Source organism: Bos mutus, chromosome 9 (genome assembly GCF_027580195.1).
Source record: "Bos mutus isolate GX-2022 chromosome 9, NWIPB_WYAK_1.1, whole genome shotgun sequence".
In the NCBI taxonomy this organism is placed as follows: domain Eukaryota; kingdom Metazoa; phylum Chordata; class Mammalia; order Artiodactyla; family Bovidae; genus Bos; species Bos mutus.
In genome coordinates, this window is record NC_091625.1 from 62,879,815 (window position 1) to 62,907,097 (window position 27,283).

A 27,283-nucleotide genomic window follows, 5' to 3' on the forward strand; every position below is an offset into this window, starting at 1 on the left:
CCTACAGTGTGGCAGACCCGGGTTCAATCCCTGGTTTGGGAAGATCCCCTGGAGAAGGAAATGGCAACCCAGTCCAGTACTCTTGCCTAGAGAATTCCATGGACTGAGGAGCTTGGTAGGCTACAGTCCATGGGGTCGAGTTGGACATGACTGAGTGACTTCACTTCACTTCAGGCATTTAGATATGACCTAAACAAAATCCCTTATGATTATACAGTGGAAGTGACAAATAGATTCAAGGGATTAGATCTGATAGACAGAGTCCCTGAAGAACTTTGGATGGGGGTTCATGGCATTGTACCAGAGGCAGTGATCACAACCATTCCCAAGAAAAAGAAAGGCAAAAAGGCAAAATGGTTGTCTGAGGAGGACTTACAAATAGCTGAGAGAAGAGAAGTGAAAGGCAAAGAAGAAAAGGAAAGATATACCCATTTTAATACAGAGTTCCAAAGAATAGGAAGGAGAGATTAAAAAAAGCCTTCCTCAATGATCAGTGCAAAGAAATAGAGGAAAATAATAGAATGGGAAAGACTAGAGATCTCTTCAAGAAAGTAAGATATACCAAGGGAACATTTCATGCAAAGATGGGCACAATAAAGGACAGAAATGGTATGGACCTAACAGAAGCAGAAGATATTAAGAAAAAGTGGCAAGAATACACAGAAAAACTATACAAAAAAGATCTTCATGACCCAGATAACCACATTGTAATGGTGTGAACACTCACCTAGAGCCAGACATCCTGGAATGCAAAGTCAAGTGGGCCTTAGGAAGCATCACTATGAATAAAGCTAGTGAGGTGATGGAATTCCAGTTGAGCTATCTCAAATCCTAAAAGATGATGCTGTGAAAGTGCTGCACTCAATATGCCAGCAAACTGGGATACTGGAAAACTCAGCAGTGGCCACAGGACTGGAAAAGGTCAGTTTTCATTCCAATCCCAAAGAAAGGCAGTGCCAAAGAATGCTCAAACTACCGCACAATTGCACTCATCTCACACGCTAATAAAGTAATGCTCAAAATTCTCCAAACTAGGCTTCAACAGTACATGAACCATGAACTTCCAGATGTTCAAGCTGGCTTTAGAAAAGGCAGAGGAGCCAAAGATCAAATTGCCAACATCTGTTGGATCATGGAAAAAGCAAGACAGTTCCAGAAAAGTATCATCTGCTGCTGCTGCGAAGTCGCTTCAGTCGTGTCCGACTCTGTGTGACCCCAGAGACGGCAGCCCACCAGGCTCCCCCGTCCCTGGGATTCTCCAGGCAAGAACACTGGAGTGGGTTGCCATTTCCTTCTCCAATGCATGAAAGTGAAAAGTGAAATTGCTCAGTTGTGTCCAACTCTTAGCGACCCCATGGACTGCAGCCTACCAGGCTCCTCCGTCCACGGGATTCTCCAGGCAAGAGTACTAGAGTGGGTTGCCATTGCCTTCTCCAAGAAAAGTCTCTACTTTTGCTTTATTGACTATGCCAAAGCCTTTGACTGTGTAGATCACGACAAACTGTGGAAAATTCTTAAAGAGATGGAAATACCAGACCACCTAACCTGCCTCCTGAGAAATGTTTATGCAGGCCAAGAAGAAACAGAAGTGGACATGGAACAACACACTGGTTCTAAATAGGTAAAGGAGTACATCAAGGCTGTATATTGTCCCCATGCTTATTTAACTTATATGCAGAATACTTTATGAGAAATTCTGGGCTGGATGAGGCATTAGCTGGAATCAAGATTGCCAGGAGAAATATCAATAACCTCAGATACGGAGATGACACCACCCTTATGGCAGAAAGTGAAGAAGAGCTCTTTCCCTTCAGCATGCCACTGAAGATCCTGGTGTCGCCATGGGCTGTCTCCCCACCCGGTGTTACGGGTATTGGAAGAACAAGCTGTACCCAAAGTCCTGCTTCTGTTGAGGTGTCCCTGATGCTAAGATCTGCATCTTTGACTTGGGGCGTAAGCAAGCCAAAGTGGATGAGTTCCCACTCTGGGGCCACATGGTGTCATATGAGTATGAGCAGCTCTCCTCTGAAGCCCTGGAGGCTGCCTATATTTGTGCCAACAAGCACATGGTGAAAAGCTGTGGCAAAGATGGTTTTCACATCCGAGTGTGGCTCGACTTCTTTCATGTCATCTGCGTCAACAAGACGTTGTCTTGCACTGGAGCCGATAGACTCCAGACAGGTATGTGTGGTGCCTTTGGAAAGCCCCAGGGCATAGTGGCCAGGGCCCACATTGGCCAGGTCATAATGTCCATCCGCATCAAGCTGCAGAACAAGGAGCATATGATTGAAGCCCTCCACCGGGCAAAGTTCAAGTTCCCTGGCCGCCAGAACATCCACATCTCCAAGAAGTGGGGATTTACCAAGTTCAACACAGATGAATTTGAAAACCTTGTGGCAGAAAAGCGACTCATCCTGGACAGCTGTGGGGTCAAATACATCTCTAATCGTGGTCTCCTGGACAAATGGCGGGCCCTGCACTCATGAGCATCAGCGCTGTCTCCTCCTTAATCATGCTCACCAATAAATGCTATTTCCTGTAAAAAAAAAAAAAAAACTGAAACAAACAAAAAAAGAAAGTGAAGAAGAGCTGAAGAGCCTCTTGATGAAAATGAAAGAAGAGAGTGAAAAAGTTAGCTTAAAACTCAATATTCAGAAAACTAAGATCATGGCATCCAGTTCCATCACTTGATGCCAAATAGATGGGGAAACAGTAAGAGACTTTATTTTGGGGGGCTCCAAAATCACTGCAAATGGTGGCTGAAGCCATGAAATTAAAAGACACTTGCTCCTTGGAAGAAAAGTTATGACCAACCTAGACAGCGAATTAAAAAGCAGAGACATTATTTACCAACAAATGTCCGTCTAGTCAACTAGACTAGATGACTAGTCTTATCCATACATGATAAGACAGTTGGACCCTAAAGAAAGCTGAGCACTGAAGAATTGATGCTTTTGAACTGTGGTGTTGGAGAAGACTCTTGAGAGTCCCTTGGACTACAAGGAGATCCAACCAGTCCATCCTAAAGGAAATCAGTCCTGAATATTCATTGGAAGGACTGATGCTGAAGCTGAAACCCCAATACTTTGGCCACCTGATGCAAAGGACTGACTCATTGGAAAAGATCCTGATGCTGAGAATGATTGAAGCAGGAAGGAGAAGGGGATGACAGAGGATGAGATGGTTGGATGGCATCACTGACTAGATGGATATGAGTTTGCGCAAGCTCCGGGTGTTGGTGAAGGACAGGGAGGCCTGGCATGCTGCAGCCCATGGAGTTGCAAAGAGTCAGACATGACTGAGTGACTGAACTGAACTAAAGTAAGGATATTGGAGTGGGTTGCCATGCTCTTCTCCAGATGGTAAAGAATCTGCCTGCAATGTGGAAGACCTGGGTTCGATACCTGGGTTGGGAAGATCCCCTCGAAAAATGTATGGCAACCCATTCCAGTATACTTGCCTGGAGAATCTCCATGGACAGAGGAGCCTGGGAGGCTACAGTCAATGGGGTCACAGAGTCAGGCACAAGTGAGCGACTTAGCACAGCACACCTCTAAGAACCTATTTGCAGCTGCCTTTCAAATATTTTGGGGAATTCGTGTTTTGTCAACCAAATTATCTATAATCAAAAGTTATGGCAAGTAGAATCAAAAGATGGCAAGATGGATGTTCAGTTGTTACACTATATCAGATGAACTGCAAAAACGCAGGCTCTAGCTTTCTCGTTAACAAACTGTGCTTTAGATCTGATTTAATTTTGTCTTTGCTCTTACATTTTGTCACAATATTGTTTTTTTTAATCATCTGCTCTGGTGGGCTGCCGTCTATGGGGTCGCACAGAGTTGGACACAACTGAAGCAACTTAGCAGCAGCAGCAGCAAGAGATTCTAAATTTCCAGTCCGATTGTTTTTTAACATAATCGAATCTTTTCTCAATTTCTTCACCATGAGTTCACTCACTGTCATCTAGTGCAGTGCTTGATATGGGACCTTACCACCTTCCTAGAATTCTAAAGAGAAAAATTAATGTAAGAAGATTACATCTGACTCCAGATACGATTTATTCTTCAGTATCTGAATACTCTTTACAGGAGAAACTCTAAAACTTTAGTGTGCATAAATTCACTTGAAAATTTTGACCTAAATGCAAATTCTCAGGCCACACCTCTAGAAAGTCTGATTAAATGGACTGAAGTTGGGCTCTAGAAATTTGCATTTCTAACCATCACTTTGGGATCCTTCAAATAATATGGTTCCAGACGTAGAGTTACCGAATTTCTACCTTCCCCTCCTTCCCTCTGACTCATGGCCATTGTACCTATTTTGTAAAAAAGAAAGAAAAAAAAGCCTAAATAACCTCTTTCTTGCCCCACCCACCAGTGGGCACAAATCATATTTTCAAAAAAGTTATAGCCAACTCCTCTAAATTTGCTCTAATCATCCTATTATTCAAAGCCTTTGTTTTGTGAATCATTTAACTCTTAAGCTCCTAGTTCAATGTGAAGCTTGTGGGAGGTGTGTTTTTAATAAATATGAATTTTTGAACCTCTTCCTCATGCATCCCCAGAAAAGCTTCTTGTTAAGGAGAAGAACATGATTACTTTTTAACAGCCCTATGAGAAGTGGTGTGAGGGGTAGGAGAAGAGAGTTCAAAAATTTCCCTGCATTTACCAGTCTTATTAAAATGCATCTTTTTATACATATAAGGGCAAGTGGACAGGGAAGAAAGACTTAAATTTGATTTGTAAATTCCAAATATCCATGGTTCTGAGACTTCTTTTGATTGCTAATTAGGTGCCATTAATTTTAAAATTATAAATATAATTTGTGTTTGCATAAAATTTTCAACCAGAAAATAAAGATATAAAATAAAAAATAAACATCTTCCTCCATTTCTAACCTCCAAGATCAAGTCCCACCCTGTTACTTGGCTCAGCAATGGTTTACTTAGTCTTAAAATATTATTTTCCCTGGTGATCCAGTGGTTAGAAATCCATACTCTCACTGCCAGGAACTGAGGTTCAATCCCTGGTTGGGGAACTAAGATTCTGCAAGCCATGCAGTGAAAAAAAAAAAAAAAAAATTTCTTCTGTATATATAAGCAATGTATGCTTATTACTACTCTTATTTTCTTAACAAATCTATTCATGCCACTTAGTTGGATGGTTTTCCATTTTGCTTTTTTCTCTCAGTAATTTATTTACAAGTTTTCCATATCAGGATTCTGTTTAATGGGCATATGATAGTCCATGGTATAAATGAAGGTAATTCAATTAACCATTTCTCTGATAGGCAATTAGGTTTTTTTTTTTTTTTTTTAATATAAAAATGCTGCAGTGACCTTCCTTGTGCATATATTTGATTATTTGAATAGGTAAATATGAATGGGATAATTTCCCTAGTAAAGAATTGTTAAATCAAAATAATTTGTGATCCTAATTTCGTCAGATGTTGCTAAATTGTGCTTCCTAAATGTTGGACCAGCTACAGTCCCATCAACACTTTAGAAAGGTGTTGAAAAGAACCCATTTTCAAGGACTCCTTAGTAGAACTATGTTTTGTCAAGCCTTTAAAACAATCTCATCATTTAAAAATAGTACCATATTTTGATGAGCATTTCTTAAATTTTGAGTCGAATTGAGCATCTTTTTTTAAGTTGAAATATAGTCGATTGACATTATTGTGTTAGTTTCAGTTGTACAACACAGGCATTCAGTATTTTTTCAAATTATATTCCATTATAGGTTGTAACAAGTTTTTGGTATACTTCCCTGTGTTATACAATAAACCCTTGTTACTTACTTGCTCTACTTATGGTAGTTTGCATATGTTAATTTTGTGCCTATCAGCTGTTCTCCCCACCTTTGGTAACTATAAGTCTGTGAGTCTGTTTCTGGTTTGTATATACATTCATTTGTATTCTTTTTTAGATTCCACATATAAGAGCTATCATATAGTATTTGTCTTTCTCTGACTTACTTCACTAAATATAATATTTTCTAGGTCCATCCATGTTGCTGCAAATGGCAATATTTCATTCTTTTTTATGGCTGAGTAACATTCCATTGTGTATGTGTGCCTGTGTATGTGTGTGTGTGTATTCATACCACATCTTAAGTCAGTCATCTATTAATGAGCATTTGGGTTGCTCTGTGTCTTGGCTATGGTAAATAGTGCTGTTATGAACATAGGGATACATGTATCTTTTCAAATTAGAATTTTCTCCCTTGTCAAGATGTATACTCAGGAATGGAATTGTTGGGTCATATGATAGTTCTACTTAATATTTTTTGAAGGAAGTTCCATTGTTTTCTGTAGTGGCTGTACCAATTTATATCCCCACCAAAGTGTAGGAGGGTTCCCTTTTCCCAACACCTTCTCCAGTATGTTATTCGTTGACTTTTTGATGATGACTATTCTGACAAGTGTGATGTGGTACTTCATTGTGGTTTTGTTTTGCCTTCTCTAATAATTGGTGACACTGAGCCTCTTTTCATGTGGCCTTCACTTTTTGGCAAAAATTTCCATTGCATTATGAGGTCTTGGAGCTCCCATTCAAGTCTATATCTTTCTCTGCAGACTAAGTAAATTATAAATTTAACTTCACTTTTAATATTGGTATTGCTTTTAGCAAACTCACAATAGAAAATTTCAGATCTTTCTACGAACATTTATTGAAAGGGTCTATGGATGTCACAATTTGTAAGAATGATGAGAAAATGTAAAGATAAGAAGACACTACTCATACCCTCAGTTCAGTTCCGTTCAGTCGCTCAGTTGTGTCTGACTCTGTGACCCCATGAATCGCAGCACGCCAGGCCTCCCTGTCCATCACCAACTCACAGAGTTCACTCAAACTCATGTCCATCGAGTCGGTGATGCCATCCAGCCATCTCATCCTCTGTTATCCCCTTCTCCTCCTGCCCCCAATCCCTCTCAGCATCAGAGTCTTTTCCAATGACTCAACTCTTCGCATGAGGTGGCCAAAGTACTGGAGTTTCAGCTTTAGCATCATTCCTTCCAAAGAACACCCAGGACCGATCTCCTTTAGAATGGACTGGTTGGATCTCCTTGTAGTCCAAGGGATCATACCCTATTGATCTTATTTTCTGAGATATTAACTGTCTTTGGAACATCTTACCCTGAATGGATTTGCTCTGAGAACTGCCTGGAATACACAGGATGGGCCCTGGCCACTCAGATTGTTTGAGGCAATCTGCCCTCATGTTGTACCTGATTGTAATGACTCTTTGACCCAGAAATTTGCAGTTGGAATGCAGAGTCACTTGATCTGTGTGTGAAACTGAGTGGATGGAAATAGTGAGGCATACACCTGTGAGGTGAGTTGCTGCAGGTAGAAGAAGAGGCAGAGAAAGCCAACTTGCTGGGCAGGAAATGAAGCTGATGTGTAGAAAGAAGTGGAGCCCGTGGGGTCCCCAAAAGCCAGTGACCAAGGAGGTGCTTTCCATGAGGCTTGACATCCTTGTAGTCCCTGATTGACTCCCATGGTTGAGTTAATAATATCCCTTTTTACTTAACTTCACTGTGAAAGGTATATAAGTCAGTTGTAATTAACAGAATGTTGACTCAGATAGGGGAAATTAAATAAACAACCATGAGACAAACGAGAAATTAAGAAACATATTAGGTAAATGAAATGTGTAGAGAACAGTTTAGCACGTACGACTGAAAATAGTTTGTGAGGGTCCAGTAAGTGGGATTCAGCACTAGAAAGGTAGATTAGAGCTGTGACTATTACAGAACCACTGATAATTTTTTGTTTGACCACACCTCACGGCTTGAGGAATCTTACTTCTCTGACCAGGGATCAGACCTCCACTGGCAGTGACAACATGGAGTCCTAACCACTGGACTGCCAGTCTACTGACAATTTTGAGCAGCAAAGTGACATGATAATTAACTTACCATCTACTGAGTGCTATTAATAATAAAATGCCAGGCAAGAATTCCTGGAGTGAGTTGCCATTTTCTTCTCCAGGGGATCTTCCTAATTCAGGGATCAAAGCTCTGTCTCCTGCATCTTTTGCATTGTTAGGTGGATTCTTTATCACTGCACCACCTGGGAAGACCAAAACTGCCAGGAAAAATCATCTTATGTGCATATTTTCATGTAATTGCAACTATAATGATAGCTTATAGAAATTATTATTATCCACTTTATAAATAAGAACTAGTGAATTGAAGATAAAGTGGCTTAACTAATCCTCCACCCTTAGCTTACTCCAGATTTGGGGGCTCAAATCTGAACTTGTTGTTTAGTCACTAAGTCTTGTCTGATCCTTTTGCAACCCCTTGGACTGTAGCCTGCCAAGCTTCTCTGTCCATGGGAATTTCCCAGGCAAGAATACTGGAGCAGGTTGCCACTGACCTCCAGAAGATCTTCCTGACCCAGGGCTCGAACCCACGTCTTCCACATGTCTCTTGCATTGTGTCAGATTCTTTACCACTGAGCCACCTTGCGTTGTCTTAAAATTGGAGTTGTTCTTTACAAGAGCAGCTCTAGCTGGGAATCCTTAGGACAAAATAGAAGAGACAGAAGGCAAAGAGGCTAATTAAGAAACTTCTTCCTGGGAGAGATTTATGAGAGCTGCTGGGATACAACATTGGGAAGGGAGAAGAGAAGTGATGGAAAGATTTCATAGGCAAGTTTGAACAGCTGTGGGACAGACAAGAGAGGGGAAGCAAAAGGTCAAAGCTGAACTCAAGGTTTGGAAGCCAAAACTTGGAAGGGCAGTAATACCCTGAACAGAAATAAGCAAGCAAGAAAGCTTAACACAGGTGAGAGCAAGTGTGGGAGGGGATTTTGATGGGTTCCTTTTGGGATGGAGATGCCAGCACAACATCTAGATGATGCTGTCTATCAGGCAGGTGGAGGTGTGAAGGGAAAAGTTCAGTTTGGAGATATTGATTTGGGAGTCAGGTTTCTAAAAATTAAAATAAAAATTAAAGCCATGAAAATGGATGAGATGGCCAAAGTAGAGGATACAATGAGAAGGCTGATGGCCAAAACTTAGAAACATATTTAGTGGCCCGAAGTGGGTTTCTAAAGAGATCAAAGATCCAATATAATAGAAGCATGTTATGCCACTGGAAGCAAAACAAAACAAAAAAAATAGTAATCACTCGACATCAAGAGCAACTAAGAAACAATTTCAAATTTTAAAGATGTGAGAAGATATGCCCCCCACCCCAAATAGAAACTTAACAGTGGCAAGTGTGTCAAAGGAAGTTATTTTCCAAAAGAACTGTAGCAAAAAATGGCTTTATGAGTTCCGAGGTGGAAATGGAGGGCTTAGGCTTCAATTCACCAAGACCATCACTACAGATATTCTGGACATCCTGCACGACACACTGCAAGGTGCATACATGCAGTCATCTTTAACACAACTAGGGACTTTAGGGGTACTGTGTTTTAAAGGGAAAGTATTTGGAGTAACGGAAAATTCTTAGTGCAAAAACTTTATACAGGATAGTAATGGTGGTCGGTTACCCTTTTAAAAGTAACCTTTTGAGTCATATATATATATATATATATATATATATATATATATATATATATGGCTTGAGTAAATGAAAAATACAAAATACTCCAACATCTTGTTTGTCATAAACTAGTTTTGATAGTTACAGACCTACAACCTCAAATAAATATGTACACAGTAGTTTCTAATTCCTCTGTGAGGAGCGATACATATCGATCACTTGGAAGTTAAAACCTGATGTTTTGACTTTAATCTTTCAAAGGTTTATTTGAAGCACATTCGATTCATTTTTTAATTCCTGCTTTTACTCGTTTGACAGGAAACCCAAGCGTAGAGAACACACAAGTTTCTCCCGGTTTCTCTTTTCGGCTTTACTCCCCTGCTGTGTTGTGCCAGTCAGCACTCAGTGAAAAATGATTCTTACTTTCTAAATGATGCACCAAAGCTGTAGACAGTTGAGTGCTTGTAAGCGTTCTGTTTCTTTCTATACTTGAAATAGGGCAGAGCACTAAAGAAGGAAATCCTACAGTGGAATGAAAGTAACAGCAAGACTTGGGCTTCCTGAAGCAAAGTTAAAAGAAGTTGCCTCCCTGGTTCACTGAATATTTTATATAAAATAAGTAATTCTTACTAGAAATCAAGCCATTTGCGACCTGTCACTAATATAAAACAGAAATAATACACCAGAAAGCCATTCTATCAGAAGTATCAAATGAGAAAGAAACATTAGCTCACTCTTAATATTCCTTTACTGATGTAAGAGAATAAGCTTTCCCCTTAAGGGGATATTTTAACATCTAAGTTAATAAACAATTTCAAGCATGGTATATTCATGGAATTTCTTACTAATATTACATAGCATAATAGTTGCTTAAAATTGAGTCTCATTTAATTGAATAAACAAAATAAGAAATGAAAGAGGAGAAATAAAACCAATACTACAAAATATAAAAAATCATAAGAGGAACAGTTATATGCCAATAAATTGGACAGCCTATAAGAAATGGGCAAATTTCTAGAAAGATGCAGCTTGCTAAGACTGAGTCAAGAAGAAACAGGCAATAATATCACTTACATGTGGAATCTAATTTTTTTTTAAAAATGATACAAATGAACTCATTAAAAAACAGAAACAGACTCACAGATTTTGAAAACAAGCTTATAGTTACCAAAGGGGAAGTAGGAGAGAAGGATAAATTAAAAGCTTGGAATGAACATACACACACTACTATATATAATACAGATAATCAACAAGGACCTGCTGTATAGCACAGGAAATTCTACTCAATATTCTGTAGTAACCTAAATGGGAAAAGAATCTGAAAAAGAATTAATACATTTATACATATTGGTGATGGTGGTCGGTTACCCTTTTATACATTTATACGTATAACTGAATGATGCTGCTTATAGCTGAAACTAACATGCCATTGTAAATCAACTCTACTCAATTTTTTTGAAAAAGAAGAAGAAACAGACAAATTAAACAGACCAATTGCTAGAAGTGAAACAGAGTCTATAATTTTAAAAAATCATCACACACAAAACTCCAAGAGTAGATGGCTTCACTGTGGAATTCTACCAAATATATAAAGAAGAACTTATACTATACTTCTCAAACTATTCCAAAAACTTGAAGATAATAATAGTAAACAATAAATGCTGGAGAGGGTGTGGAGAAAAGGGACCCTCCTACACCGTTGGTGGGACTGTAAATTGGTGTAGTCACTGTGGAGAGCATAGTTTTCATATATGTATGGAAACTCCATACATATATATTGAGCTTCCCTTGTGGCTCAGCTGGTAAAGAATCTGCCTGCAATGTGGAAGACCTGGGTTCGATCCCTGGGTTGGGAAGATCCCGTGGAGAAGGGAATGGCTACCCACTCCAGTATTCTGGCCTAGATATTCCATGGACTTTATAGTCCATGGGGTTGCAAAGAGTTGGACATGACTGAGCAACTTTCACTTCTCATACATATATATCATATGCATTTAGCTATATCTATACATATACACGTATACATGTATAGGGAACACTACTCAGCCATAAAAAAGAATTTGCAGCAACATGGATGGACCTAGAGATTAACATGCTAAGTGAAGTGTCAGAAACAAATATCATGTGATATCACATAAATGTGGAATCTGAAAAAATTATACAAATGAATATAGATAATTCAGTTCAGTTCAGTCGCTTAGTCATGTCTGACTCTTTGTGAGCCCATGGACTGCAGCACGCCAGGCTTCCCTGTCTATCACCAACTCCCAGAGCCTACTCAAACTCATGTCCATCAAGTTGGTAATACCATCCAACCATCTCATCCTCTGTTGTCCCCTTCTCCTCCCCCCTTCAATCATTCCCAGCATCAGGGTTTTTTCAAATGAGTCAGTTCTTCGAATCAGGTGGCAAAAGTATTGGAGTTTCAGCTTCAGCATCAGTTCTTCCAATGAATATTTAGGACTGACTTCCTTTAGGATGGACTGGTTGGATGTCCTTGCAGTCCAAGGGACTCTCAAGAGTCTTCTCCAACACCACAGTTCAAAAGCATCAATTCTTCGGTGCTCAGCTTTCTTCACAGTCCAACTCTCATATCCATACATGACCACTGGAAAAACCATAGCCTTGACTAAATGGACCTTTGTTGGTAAAGTAATGTCTCTGCTTTTTAATATGTTGTCTAGGTTGGTCATAACATATGGAGGTCAGAATGATTCACTGTAAGAAAGACTTGATTAGCCATTGCTGGCTTTGAAGATGAAAGGGAGCAACAGCTTCTAGAAACTGGAAAAGTCAAGAAAATGGATTCTCTTTTAGAGCCTCTAGAAGGAATGTAGCCCTGCCAAAACCTTGACTTTTAACAGTGAGACTCCTTTAGGACTTCTGACTTCCCAAACTGTGAGATAACAAATCTGTATTGTTCTAAACTACTGAGTCTGTGGTCATTTAGTACAGTAGTCACAAGTGCAAATGTAACAAGTGCTAATATCCTAAAAAGATGGAAGATAGTCTTTAAACTGGTTAATTTTAGTACAGAATCAACAACTTGAAATTTGTAAAATAGAGCTACCTAAGACAAAATGGGCTTCCCATGTGGCTCAGTGGTGAAAGAATTCACCTACCAAGGCAGGAGTTGCAGGAGATTCCTGTTTGACACTTGGGTCTGGAAGATCCCCTGGAGAAGGAAATGGCAACCCACTCCTGTATTCTTGCCTGGAGAACCCCATGGAGAGAGGAGCCTTGGAGATGTTAGAAAATATAACAGTGATTTGGCTTAGAAAACAATTTATCAAAACCAATTGCTAAGTGTTACTGCTGGTTGTAAAAGATGTTAATACCAGATTCTTGATGCAGAGGATGTTTTCACATTGTTCAGCAGCATTACACTCAGAAGTCAAATAAGCCTTTCAATCAGAGTATTTGTACTTTGTTTCCATTTACTAAAATAAAGCTTGCTAAAATGAGGCATATGCCCAGTAGAGTGTGTTGAATTCAATCAACATAGCTGGATTTGGAATTTTAATTTCACTAGCAGTACGAGAAGGTTCACCTGTAACCAGCTCTCTGGGGAAGATTGTCTTCCTGTGTAATCTGATTTCCATAGTTACATAGAATGAGAATCCGGCTCCTTGAAAACAAGGTATTGATCTGCTAAGAATTTACCTTATTCTTATTCATAAAGCTGTTTTCAGTTGCAAGCATTTAAGGCTCTGAAAAATCACCCCATTCTAAAGGAATATTAACTAAAGCTTGGAGTGACGGTTGTTGCCCTGATTTTTCTTCTCCTATTTTATAGATTACCATGCATTCAAGTTGTAACATATTCTGTAAAAGTAATATTAGCCTTTGAGAAGCCAAGAAGTCTCTGAACTGACCAGTTGTTCAATCAGTCAGTCGTGTCTAACTCTTTGCAACCCTGGGGACAGCAGCATGCCAGGCTTCCCTGTCCTTCACCAACTCCTGGAGCTTGCTCAAACTCAAGTCCATTGAGTTGGTGATGCCATCCATCCTCTGTCATCCCTTTCTCCTCTGCCTTCAATCTTTCCCAGCATCAGAGTCTTTTCTAATGAGTTCCTGCATTTTCATAAACTGAAATTCTTTTTTTTTTATCGGAATAGTTGCTTTACAATGCTGTGTTAGTTTCTGCAGTACAGTGAAGTGAGTCAGCTATGTATACATATTCCCCTTCCCTCTTGGACCTCCCTGCCACATCCCCTTCATCCCACCCATCTAAGTCATCACCAAGCACCAAGCTGAGATTCTTGTGTTTTGTAGCAGGTTCCCGCTAACTATCTATTTTACACCTGCTGCTAAGTCGCTTCAGTCGTGTCCGACTCTGTGCAACCCCATAGACGGCAGCCCACCAGGCTCACCCATCCCTGGGATTCTTCAGGCAAGAACACTGGAGTGGGTTGCCATTTCCTTCTCTAATTTTACACCTGGTAGTATACAAATTTTAAATGGGCCTTATCCTCTTTTGGTTTGTTGGACATTTTCAACAAAATACCCCTGACTTTAATTTATAAATCAAATGGTGGGAGAAAAGGGAGTGACAGCCCTCTGAGGACTTTTTTTGGGAGGATAGATTGATTACAGAAGGGTTTGTAAGCCCAGAGAGTTTATGGTTAGTCTTACAAAATTCCCAGTTTCTTGCACAGACTTATTTCTAATTACTAAACTGTATTCTCCACAAAGTGTGTACACCTTCCCACCTTTCCTTTCTTTTCCTTTTCTTAACTATCAAAACATTCCCCAAGAAATTTCCTTTATAACCATATACATGCATGTACAGACAACATAGCCATTTCAAACAATATTGAGTTCCATTTGGTGAGGATAATGTGTAAAAATAATGGCTGTGAGTTTCTTGAAGTGAAAGAGTGTGCTCCTAGCACTGTTGATGCTGTGCTGTGTTAATATAAGTGAGAATTATTCTTTGGTAAATATTCAGCCATAAATTCTTCCTGGTAGGTGGGAAAAACCAGCAAGTGGGTTCCAGAACCCAAAGAAATACTGCAGGTTGGACTGTGATGGGCTGCAATAAAGGAAGAAGTAACCCAGTGACAGAGGATTATACAAGGAGACCAATGCATGAAAAGTTTGAGGTCCTGGCCTGACAGCTCATTTCTATCATCTCTGCATTGTTACATCTGGAGTTGTGTGGTTTTCCGTACCAGGACCTCTCATTGCTAGCTAGAATCTGTACTCATATTTTCAGCTTTCCTTAGTATTAACTATGTATTTTCCCTTCTACTCCTAATAATAATTAGTGCCACACTCTAATTCTAAAGTTCTGCCATCATTTTAATAATTTGATCTTTAAGTTTTTGACTTGTCCCATTCTAGTTTCTTGGCTTAGGGGGAGACAGTATAATCAAATAACCAGAGACAACTTCATGTTATTTTAAGCAGCTTTTCCTCAAAAATATGAGATTGGTTTTGCCTTCCTGGAAAGCACTCTTATCTCCTATCTCCTTTTAAGTAAAGGTTTTCTATGTAAAAATTACATAAAGCCAAAGTAGTCTCAAAATATCCATCTCTACTATATTACCAAAGCAGAATGAGAGTAGAAGAAAAGGGTTCCAGATTTTCATGTTCCAGCTATGTGCAGTAAATTATTTTTTTCTGAATTACATTTCCTTAAATCTTTTGTCAATTATCATTGAGAATTGCATCATTTTCTCAGTAAAATAAACCAGAACCTGTAAAAGAGGTTTCACAAAATACAATAGCAAGGATGAAATCCAACTCAATTTTAATAAGTGCTGTGTTAGGTCCTTGGGGTTTTTGATTGATGATAAACCTATGTATAGTACTTGTTAAATGTTTATTGATTTCAGCCTCCTGGTAAAAATCATTGCCTAGTGGAAAAACAATAGCAGAGAAATAAAATGAAAAGCAATACAGTATTTATTTTTTAAAAGATTAATGGGAATGCAATGAAAGTAATAAATTCCTCTTGTAACATAGTTGAGTAGCAGAACTAAGAATGTAGAAAATATTGGGAGAAGAATGTAATATTAACCATTTCTTAATAAAAAGCTTTATAACACATATATCTTCAGCAGCTAAATTTATTTTCCTGTAGCTTTTTGTATATAATTGTCACTCATACAAACCTTTGCATTAATTTGCAATTAATTCCAAGTATTATGGTGATATAGAATTTAACAAGAAAGTATTAACTTCCTCCTCTAAATCTCTCCTGAAATCAACAACTTGCAAATACATTCTTTGTTTCGGATGCACAGACTCCATTGTTTAGCACCAAGATAGCAGCTCCACACACAGTTATTCTCTTACTTGATCAGGGGCAAAATGTCACCTTTGCTGAAAGCAAACCACTGCTTTTCACAGCAATCAAATGATCAAAATTGCACTTTACAGATATAAATTGTTAATGGATTTCTGTAGGAAAAAATATGTCATTGATAGGGTAAGTTGTGTGAGCCAAGAATTGGAGAAACCTGTAGAAATCTAGGACGAACATAATTTTATGATTAATTTAAGAATAATTATTTAAATTGATCACTAAATCCTGTTTCTCAAATGTATTCTTTTTAATAAGTCCTTCAATAATTATTCAACCGCCTTTGGTACTGAATCAAATCACCATAATCTGCACCCGAATGAGTTTTTAGAACACTAAATAGTTATGGATGTGGTCCCCTCTGTGTTCTTCTGTTTCCTTAACCCTTTCCCAGTTGTACTATGGGATGGATGTTAGGCTGCCAGTGCCCCCAGATGTCCCAAGGACAATGGAACCAGAAAAACAAGGTAGCAACTTCCTTTTTTCTTTTTCTCTTTTGCGCCACGTAAGATCGTATTTCTCTGATCAGGGACTGAACTCAGGTCCTCAGCTGCGAAAGCACAGAATCCTAACCCGAATGGAGGAATTCTTAAGGCAGCAACCTCTTATTTTTGATCAACTGTTTCCTTGCTTTTAAATTTGAATCTCCAGGACCAAGTATAAGGCAGAGAAATTGGAAAGAATACTTGATAAATGAGTTCCATTCTGCCCTGACCTCCCTTCATTCCTGCCTGAGAGCTGTGAATGAAAACCATTGCCTGATGGCATAAACCATGAAGAGGTTTCCAGAAGAAGCTCAATGGCACATAGCTTGCTGTCTCTCCTGTTAGCTCTCTCTTTTTAAGGAAACAGGTAATTAATAGACTCTTGTGTGCTTGTGCTCAGTCACTAAGTCACGTGCTACCGTTTGTGACTCCATGGACTGTAGCCTTTGCCAGGCTCCTCTAAGAGGTTTTCCAGGCAAGAGTACTGGAATGGGTTGCCATTTCCTTCTCTAGGGGATCTTCCTGCACCAGGGTTCGAACCCACATCTCCTGCATTAGCAGGTGGATTCTTCACCACTGAGCCACCATGTGTGTGATAAGTTGCCTCAATTGTGTCCACCTCTTTGTGACCCTGTGGACTGTAGCCCACCAGGCTCCTCTGTCCAAGAATAGTGGTATGGGTTGCTGTGCCCTCCTCCAGGGGATCTTCCTGACCCAGGGATCGAAGCCTGTGTTTCTCATGTCTCCTGCATTGGCAGCCAGGTTCTTTATCACTAGCACCACCTGGGAAGCCCCACCACCTGAGCCACCAGGGAAGTCCAATTAATAGACTAGAAGTATTTATACAGAATATCAAATATTTACTGAATGTTATATGTGATCACCTTAAAGAACTATTGGGGAAGTGATTATGCAGCCCATACAATGCATGCTTTAAGAACCAGAAAAAGGAAAAATTTAGAATGGAATGAAATATGATTCATGGGGGAGAGAGGACTTGGGTGGAAGGCAAAGACATATTGCTGTTGCTTTTATCGCTAAGTCACGTGCAACTCTTTTGTGACCCCATGGACTGTAGCCTGCCAGGCTCTTCTGTCCATGGGATTTCCCGGCAAGAATACTGGAGTGGGTTGCCATTTCCTTCTCTAGAGACATATTGGTTATTAGTAAAAATTAAACAAACACAAAACACAAAAACCAAGCAAGGAAGGGACAGGTCTTCAAAAGGATAATCTTTTATTTCTGGAATCCCCTCTAAAGTAAAGAATCACTATAGCCTGGATACATGCAGCAACTGAAAAAGAATTAAGAGCTGATAATAAATGACAGCAATTCCTTTTCCCCTTAACTGGTTCAATCCCATAATGGGCAAAGCAGTGCTCGTTATGAAGGCTCAGTTGTGGATGTAGATATACGAAGAAACTTCCCTTCAGCAGGCAAAATGGCCAGGGGAGAATGATTGTTCTTTATTTTCTTTCTCTGGCTAGTCTTCAGGTGGAATTGTCCAAAACAAAAACCAACAAAAATTAGTCTGAAATATAAATTTCCCTGTGCTGTGCTTAGTCACTCAGTTGTGTCTGACTCTTTGTGATCTCATGATCTGTAGCCCACCAGGCTCCTCTGTCCATGGGGATTCCCCAGGCAAGGATACTGAAGTGGGTTGCCATGCCCTCCTTCAGGGGATCTTCCCAACACAAGAATCAAACCCAGGTCTCCTGCATTGCAGATGGATTCTTTATCATCTGAGCCACCAGAGAAGCCCAAGAATACTGGAGTGGGTAGTGTATCCTTTCTCCAGGGGAACATCCCGACCCAGGAACTGAACTAGGGTTTCCTGCGTTGCAGGTGGATTCTTTACCGTCTGACCTACCAGGGAAGCCCATAAATTTCCCCTCTAGAAACAAATAGGAAAGCAAATTGCTGCTTATGTTAAGACCATGCACTACTGTTTGGGGAAATTTCCCAGATGCCACTTGTGAAATCATGTGTGTCTGTGTGTTTGTGTGTGCGTGCATGAAGTTCATGATGAAGATCTTGCACTTAAACCTCTATTGCCACATCACTCCTTTCACATGCTTTTCCCATGGAGCTTAACCTCTGCATAACTATTCCATTATTTGCTCAGAAAAAACATTATGAAACTGTCATGGACTGAATTATGTCCCCTCCCCCACCACCAGAAATTAATGCATTTAAGCCCTAACTTCTATTGTCATGGTATTCGGAGATAGAATCCTCTGGAGGTAATTAGGTTTTGTTGTTGTTGTTCAGTCTCTCAGTCAAGTCTGATTCTGTGAGCTCATGGACTGCAGCATGCCAGGCTTCCCAGTCCTTTGCTATCTCCCAAAGTTTGCTCAATCTCATGTTGAGTCGGTGATGTCATCCAACCATCTCATCCTCTGTCATTCCCTTCTCCTCTTGCCTTCAATCTTTCTCAGCATCAGGGTCTCTTCTCATCAGGTGGTCAAAGTACTGGAGCTTCAGTTTCAATATCAGTCCTTCCAGTGAATATTCAGGGTTGACTTCCTTTAGGATTAGTTAGTTCAGTCACTCAGTCATGTCTGATTCTTTGCGACCCCACGGACTACAGCACGCCAGGCTTCCCTGTCCATCACCAACTCCTAGAGTTTACTCAAACTCATGTCCATCTCATCGGTGATCCCATCCAACCATCTCATCCTCTGTCGTCCCTTTCTCCTCCCGCCTTCAATCAGGGTCTTTTCCCATGAGTCAGTTCTTTATGTCAGGTAGCCAAAGTATTGGAGTTTCAGCTTCAGCATCAGTCTTTCCAATGAATATTCAGGACTGATTTCCTTTAGGATAGACTGGTTGGATCTCCTTGCAATCCAAGGGACTCTCAAAAGTCTTCTCCAACTCCACAGTTCAAAAGCATCAGTTCTTTAGTGCTCAGCTTTCTTTATAGTCCAACTCTCACATTCATACATGACTACTGGAAAAACCATAGCTTTGACTAGACAGACCTTTGTTGTAACCTAATGTCTCTGCTTTTTAATATGCTGTGTAGGTTGGTCATAACTTTTCTTCCAAGGAGCAAGTGTCTTTTAATTTCATGGCTGCAGTCACCATCTGCAGTGATTTTGGAGCCCCCCAAAATAAAGTCTCCCATTGTTTCCATTGTTTCCCCATCTATTTGGCATGAAGTGATGAAACCAGATGCCATGATCTTAGTTTTCTGAATATTGAGTTTTAAGCCAACTTTTTCACTCTCCTCTTTCACTTTCATCAAGAGGCTCTTATCTTTAGTTCTTTTTCGCTTTCCCCCATAAGGGTGGTGTCATCTGCGTATCTGAGGTTATTGATATTTTTCCCTGCAATCTTGATTCCAGCTTGTGTTTCATCCAGCATAGCATTTTGCATGACATACTTTGCATATAAGATAAGTAAGCAGGGTGAGAATATACAGCCTTGACGTACTCCTTTCCTGATTTGGAACGAGTGTGTTGTTCCATGTCCAGTTGTAACTGTTGCTCCTCGAACTGCATACAGATTTCTCAGGAGGCAGTAAGGTGGTCTGGTATTCCCATCTCTTGAAGAATTTTCCTCAGTTTGTTGTGATCCACACAGTCAAAAGCTTTGGCATAGTCAATAAAGCAAAAGTAGATACTTTTCTGGAACTCTCTTGCTTTTTTGATGGTCCAGCAGATGTTGGCAATTTGATCTCTGGTTCCTCTGCCTTTTCTAAATCTAGCTTGAATATCTGGAAGTTCACAGTTCACGTACTATTGAAGGGTGGCTTGGAGAATTTTGAGCATTACTTTATTAGCATGTGAGATGAGTGCAATTGTGAGGTAATTTGAACATTCTTTGGTATTGCTTTTCCTTGGGATTGGAATGAAAACTGACCTTTTCCAGTTCTGTGGCCACTGCTAAGTTTTCCAAATTTGTTGGCATATTGAGTGCAGCACTTTCACAGCATCATCTTTTAGGATTTGAAATAGCTCAACCGGAATTCCTCCACTAGCTCCACTAGCTTTGTTCATAGTGATGCTTCCTAAGCCCCACTTGACTTCGCATTCCAGGATGTCTGGCTCTAGGTGAGTGATCATACCATTGTGGTTATCTGGGTCATGAAGATCTTTTTTGTATAGTTCTTCTGTGCATTCTTGCAACCTTTTCTTAATATCTTCTGTTTCTGTTCGGATTGACTGGTTTGATCTCCTTGCAATCCAAGGAACTTTCAAAAGTCTTCTCCAGCACCACTGTTCAAAAGCATTAATTCTTCAGTACTCAATCTTCTTTATAGTTTAGATGAGGTCATCAGGATGGGACCCTCAAGAAGGGGTTAATGACCTTTAGGAAGAGATGCCAGAGTTTGCTCTCTGTCTTCACCATGTTGGGATATAGCAAGAAGGTGACCATCTGCAAGCCAGGAATGGAATCCTCACCAGGATCCAACCATGATAGCATCCTGATCTCAGACTTCCAGCTTCAGAACTGAGAAAATAAATTTATGCTGTGTAAGCCCCACAGTCTATGGTATTTGTTCATGGCAGGCTCATGAGGACATTTTCTGAATGTCAAGTGGGATATTGACTTTTAGTCTACAGGAATGTATTATGATGAACATAAACTGCAGCTTCTTACCTCTTATGCATCATGATGTCAGGGCTGGAGCTGGGTCTGATCATCAAATGCCAGTGACAAAGAGACCCCAACTGTTACTTACTTGAGAGAGTATTGCTGAGAGAACAGAACTATTCACAAATGACAGAGAAGCCCTTAATGTTACCTCAGGGGTTAAGGCTCTCACATCTTCCTCTGCTGGGCCATGCTTTTAGAGTTTGTACAGATCACCAACTTGCTCTGCAAGTCTTGTGGAAAAATCATCTTGTATCCCTAATTACTGTCACACACACAGAACGAGAGATTTTTTACTTGGTGTGTGTCTAGGTGAACAAGTATAAACTTCAAAAAGCAGAATCTGATTCTGTGGAACCATCTACCACAGCAAAGACCAGAATCTGCAGCACTGATTTCTTTAAAAGTATGATGGAGAGAAACTTCTGGATAATCAGACTGAACGATTAAGTTAATTCCAGGTTTTTTGCTCTCCCCACCCCTCACCCTGACCATGCGGTGTGACTTGAGAGATCTTAGTTCCCCAACCAGGGATCGAACCTGGGCCCCACCAGTGAAAGCACCCAGCCCTAACCATTGGAAGACCAGGGAATTCCCAGTCAACAGTTTAAACTGGGTGTGAGGGTATGTGCAGGAGAGAAACTGCTTGAGTTATTAAACTATTTATTAGCTGGAAACACAAATTATCACTCCTATCTTTTGGGAAAAGTCACATTATCCATTAAATTATTGTGACTATGGTGCATGTATGGGGGGCTTCCCAGGTGGCTCTAGTGATGAAGTATCTGCCTGCAATGCAGGAGATGCAAGAGGCGTGGGTTCGATCCTTGGGTGGGGAAGATCCCCTGGAGAAGAAAATGGCAACCCACTCTATTACTCTTGCCTGGGACACCCCATGGACAGAGGAGGCTAGCGGGCTACATTATAGTCCATAGGGCCGCAAAGAGTTGGACGTGACTGAGGACGCATGTGCAAACAAGCACATGGTGCATATATAGAGAGTCCTGGGTTGTCCGCACGGAAAGTAATGGCTAGAAATTATATTCAGAGATTGTAAAGCCAGCAGTCCTTTCCTAAACACAAGTTCTCTTTATATGAAATTGTAATATACTTAATCTTATTTTTGTATGCATTTTAGTAATCATGAAAAGTTTACTTCCAAAATAGGTGAGTGATTATTTTTGGAGTAATTTAGGGAAGGAGAGAACTGGAAATAGGAAAGAAGAAAACGACAATAGCATTGATGGCAAATTATGAGAACAGGGTTCTAGAAATTTTGAACTAGAGGAACAAGGGTGAAAAAAATACAAATATTGGAATCAGCCTGTTATGTCTGCTAAAAGAAAGGACACTGAGATACCCCTAAAGGGGTGACTCAGAAACCTGCTTCAGTCAAATTCTGGGGGCACCAGTAAAAGTCTTGGGTAATGAAAGGAGTACAGCTTAAACATCTGGGTGAAGAAGCAGACACATGGAAAGCATAAATTTTCATGTGATAATACACAACTTAGGATGTGTATTATCTCCAGAAAAGTTAAACAAGCTTACCAGAATTTCCTTGAGACTGTAAGTGAAGGAGAGTCTAAGAAGTTGCTAGTAAACAGGAAATGGTACATGGAAATTAATGGTATAATGCCCATTATTACTCATTTACAATGTTTCTGCACCCAGCTTCAACCCTGCTCAAATGCATGGTGGAAGGAAGACTGTATATGACAGGTGTTTTTACATCTGTTCAAGTTCACAAACCCACGTCTGCAACCCTTGGACACAAATCTGTTTCAGAATTCAGAGATTTTTTTGAAGTATTAATTTTAGAAAAATTGTATTTATGTATATATACACATATACATGTTTTGCTGAGAAATACTGAAGTGCTTGATTACTCTATTATAAGCTATTTTCCCAAACTCCACCAGAGGCCAGATAGATAGATATAAAAAGAATATAATAATTACATATAACATATATTCTTTATATACATATTATAATTATTTATATATATATACACATATATATAAAGTTTAGGAAAGCAACTCATAATCAAGTAATCTAGCACTCTGATATTTCTCAAGAATACATAAATATTCACACAAAGTAAAATAAAGATTGTAAATGATCTCCTCAGTTTGGGCCAGGATTTACTGTCAAATGAGTCTGAGTTGGGTCGGGTTTTATTGCCAACAGGGTAATGAATAAGATTTCAGTTTTAAGAGATTTTTAGATTTCAGAGGTAGGGCTGTGGGATTATAAAGTTATATTACTTTTCAAAAACCTAAGACTTAGTTTTGGTCAAGAACTATGGAGTTGTGCCAAATTACACTTTTTCCATGATAGCTGAGGTCATAGAATCTGGGGTAGACAAAACATAAGATGTAGATGGGTTCCTAGGACATCTCCCAGGGAAGTTGCCTGGGAAGGGTTTTCTCATAGTGACCAGGCATGCACAGAGTTATTGGCACAATCTTGTCTTGTGACTCTAGTCAGTAGGACCTGTTCAAATTTTCCAGCATTTTTATCAAACTTCCTTGTCTTGATGAGGTTGCAGGAACCCAGCCTGCAATTATTTTAGCGTGCACCTATAACAAAGCAACAGGAACATAAAAGCCAGCACCACGGTGAGCCCAGACATACAAAGCAGGAGCGTTTCAGGAAAATAATAAACTGAGCAAAACGGAGAAACAGAAAATAAGAAATGCAGGGAATGTGAGGAAAAGTAGGTAAGAGTCTCCCAGAATAACTTCATGCTGGATCCTAACAGAAAAAAGGCTGAAAACGCAGTATGGGACCAGGCAGGAACCGATAGGCTTGTGCTAAGATGTCTGCATTATTGATTTTCCCTAGTGGCTCAGCGGTAAAGAATCAACCTGCCATGCAGAAGCTGTAGGAGACACGGGTTCAATCCCTGGCTTGAGAAGATCCCCTGGAGGAGGGCATGGCAACCCACTTCAGTATTATTGCCTGGAGAATCCCATAGACAGAGGAGCCTGGGGTCTATAGTCCATGCAGTCACTAAGAGTGGGACACAACTCAAGTGACTTAGCACGCATGCCAAGTGTAGGGAGAATAATATTAATAGCTAATACAGATAGAATAGTCTTTAGGTGCCTGGCATTGTCTGTGTTACGTGAACTGGGTTAATTAATTGTCACAGCAACTTCATGAAGAGGATACTCTTATTACCTACATTTTATGGATGAAGAGACTAAGGCATTTCTAAACATTTTAGAAATGCATGGGGAAACAGCTGTAATTCATATGATTGTTACTTCTATGCCAAGTACAAGGGTCATAATGATAAAAATAATAATAGTTAATGTGTATTAGTGTTGATTTTTTGTGACTCATGGTCTACGGCATTTTTGTGTTAGTTTATTTACTGTTCACAGCAGTACTATGATGTGACTCTTACTACTCACATTTTACATGCATCTATGGATAATTCCCAGGTAGCTCAGAGGGTAAAGAATCTGCCTGCAATGCAGGAGACCTAGATTTGATCCCTGGGTCAGGAAGACTCCTGGAGAAGGGAATGGCAACCCACATCAGTATTCCTGCTTGGAGAATTCCATGGCAGAGGAGCCCAGCAGGCTACAGTCCATGGGTCTCAAAGAGTTGGATACGACTGAGCAACCATCAGTTTCACTTTCATGGATAGCTATTACATATCATAAGAAGAAGATGGAATTTGCAGCATCAATTCTATTCAATTTTCAAAAAAAATTTAATGATGTAACCTGTGAGAAATCTTTATTCCTGTAAGTAATGGGAATGGAAGAAGCTTTATTGTGGCAATATTACCCAATTTTAAAAACTTCTTTCAAGTTTTGTGCTAAAAATAGGGCAACTGACAGCTTGATTAGGTGCTCCTTCAATTTTGTTGAAAGCACAGAATTAGAAACCTCCTAACCGGCAAAGTATTTGTTACTGTCATTAGAGTTCTCTCATTTCTGCGAATCTCCCAGAGGGGCTTCACTCAAAGTTATCAAATGAGTATTCAGTGTGCAGAGCCACAAGCCTTAGCTTTTCACACCAAACCGGCTGGGATTACAATACAGGGGTCTCATAAAGTAGTCATCTCACTTCGGCACAGAGATGGCTATGGCAGCATCTTTAGGCATGGCAAGATTCTTCTCAAGAAGCAATATTTGCTGAGGGTGAAAACACAGACAAATGAGCTCTCAGAGGTCAAAGTTCTTTACCCTGACCACATACACAATCAGTTCATTCCGGAAAGACTTTAGAGGAGCTATAATTAATCATTGACCTTGGCCATAAAACTATTTCAGTAAAGGACTCAGAAAATTGTATACCTTTAAGAAATATGATATTCTGATGGAAATATTAAGTTAAACTGGTTGTAAGATATTGATAAATGGATTTATAGTGTTTTAAATTATGAACTCATTTAAGGTTGGATGATATTGAACAAAAATAAAGACTTTGATTTGAGAATACTTGGTCTCTAGTTTTTTTGAGGGAAGTCATGTAATAGAAAGTTTGATTCTATCTTGAAGCCAATATTGGACTATTTGAATAGGCATGTAATCTGTGTATAAGAGAATGTTTATCTCTGCTTGTAGTGGAACCATGTATCCGAACCATGGAAAAAGTGAGAGTGTTAGTCACTCGGTTGTATCTAACTCTTTGTAGTACACCAGGCTCCTCTGTCCATGGAATGCTCCAGGCAAGAAGACTGGAGTGGGTACCATACCCTTCTCCAGCAGATGTTCCTGACCCAGGGATTGAACCCAAGTCTCCTGCATTGCAGGTGGGTTCTTTACCATTTGAGCTACCAAAAAGTGCTATCAAATCACAAGGGAAAAAGTAGAAAGCAGGGAGGGGCATTGCAGAGGCCTATTTTGTCTCAATGGAAATTGTTAGTGGGAATACCAAGAAACCACTCTTTTTTTTTCATACTCTTCTTAAGCTAGTTCAAATAGATACAGATTATAAATGAGCACAAAAGGCAAAACAATATGATTTTAAAAGGATTTCTACTTGAGTGTGTGCAGCTTGACCAATAATTTATGCTGTTCTCAAAAGACAAGAGATAAAGCAATTATCCTTCAAAAAAAAAAAGACAAGAAAGATGAATAAAAGACAAAAAAATCATTCTGTTATTGTGGGAGAAATAGGAATGCTCACCAAATGTTTCATTTGTCAAATGTTTCATTTGGTTCCTCCTCCATTTCTCAGCCTCTTTATGGTTTGTGAACCTGTGTGACTAGTTTTGGCCAATGAAATGGGAGCCAAAGAGATCTTCAGAGTGAAGGAATAAGCAGCTTATGTATAATTTTCAGCCTCTCTTCTTTTCTAATTGAGGAAGGTATGTGTTCCATATGGAGTGCCTGCAATTTGGTAGGGTCTTGGTCAGCCTGGGTCCTTGAATCGAGCAGAGATACTTGCTGACCTGTGATGGACATGTAGGATGAGCAAAAAATACATCTTTATTGTGTTAAGCAAGCAACCAAGAATTCAAGATTAATTTATTGCCACAGTATAACCCAGTATATCTCAACGCTTGCATTTTTGTAATAGATTTCTCCACAAGATGAGTGTTTAATAATGTTAATAGGTAAATGATTTTCTCTGAAGAATGCCTTTTCTTCACAATGAACATCAGTTTGAGAAATCCAGCATTAGTTTAAAAAACACAGAACTGACATACACATTAGATGAAAGATGTAGTAAATCAGTAGGTTAAAGAACTTTTCTTTGGGAATGATACATATACATGTATGGTTGAGTCCTTTCACTGTTCACCCGAAACTGTCACAACATCGTTAATCAGCTGTACCCCAATACAAAGGAAAAAGTTCAAAAGAAAAAAAACAACTGTTCTTTGAAATCTGATATATAACTATTGTTGGGATCTAAACTGACAGACTTATATATATGTAGAGTTAATGAAGACAAACTGTTTGGATGAATTCAAAACAGTACTTACTGTTGTTTAGCTGCTAAGTCATGTCTCTTTTGCAACCCTATGGACTGTAGCCTGCCAAGCTCCTCTGTCCATGGGATTTCCCAGGCAATCCTGGAGTGGGTTGCCACTTCCTTCTCCAGAGGATCTTACCAACCCAGGGATCAGAACCTATGTCTCCTGCACTGGCAGGTGGATTCTTTACCACTGAGCCACCTGGGAAGCCCAAAGCAGTGCTTCAAGGCTTAACAATTCCAAAATTAGAAAATCATGTACTATTGTTTATTTAGGTTGAGCTTTTAAAGTCAATAAGCAATTAAAACAATACTGATAGGCAGTCAGAGAGCATCGTGTGATGTGGAAAGTTTGGTCTGGGTTTGACTGCTGGCTCTACTGTTTCTAGTTTTCTAAGTGTCATTTCACTTATTCGTAAAATGAGGGTAAATGTTTTTATCTTTC

General features: G+C 39.6%; 1 protein-coding gene and 1 pseudogene across 1 annotated transcript in view; both read left to right on the forward strand.

Moving 5' to 3' along the window:
* CGA (glycoprotein hormones, alpha polypeptide) overlaps positions 1-27,283 on the forward strand; it is a 69,984-nt gene that overhangs the window by 3,021 nt on the left and 39,680 nt on the right. The window lies entirely within an intron of this gene.
* Positions 1,842-2,534, forward strand: LOC102279678 (large ribosomal subunit protein uL16-like; annotated as a pseudogene).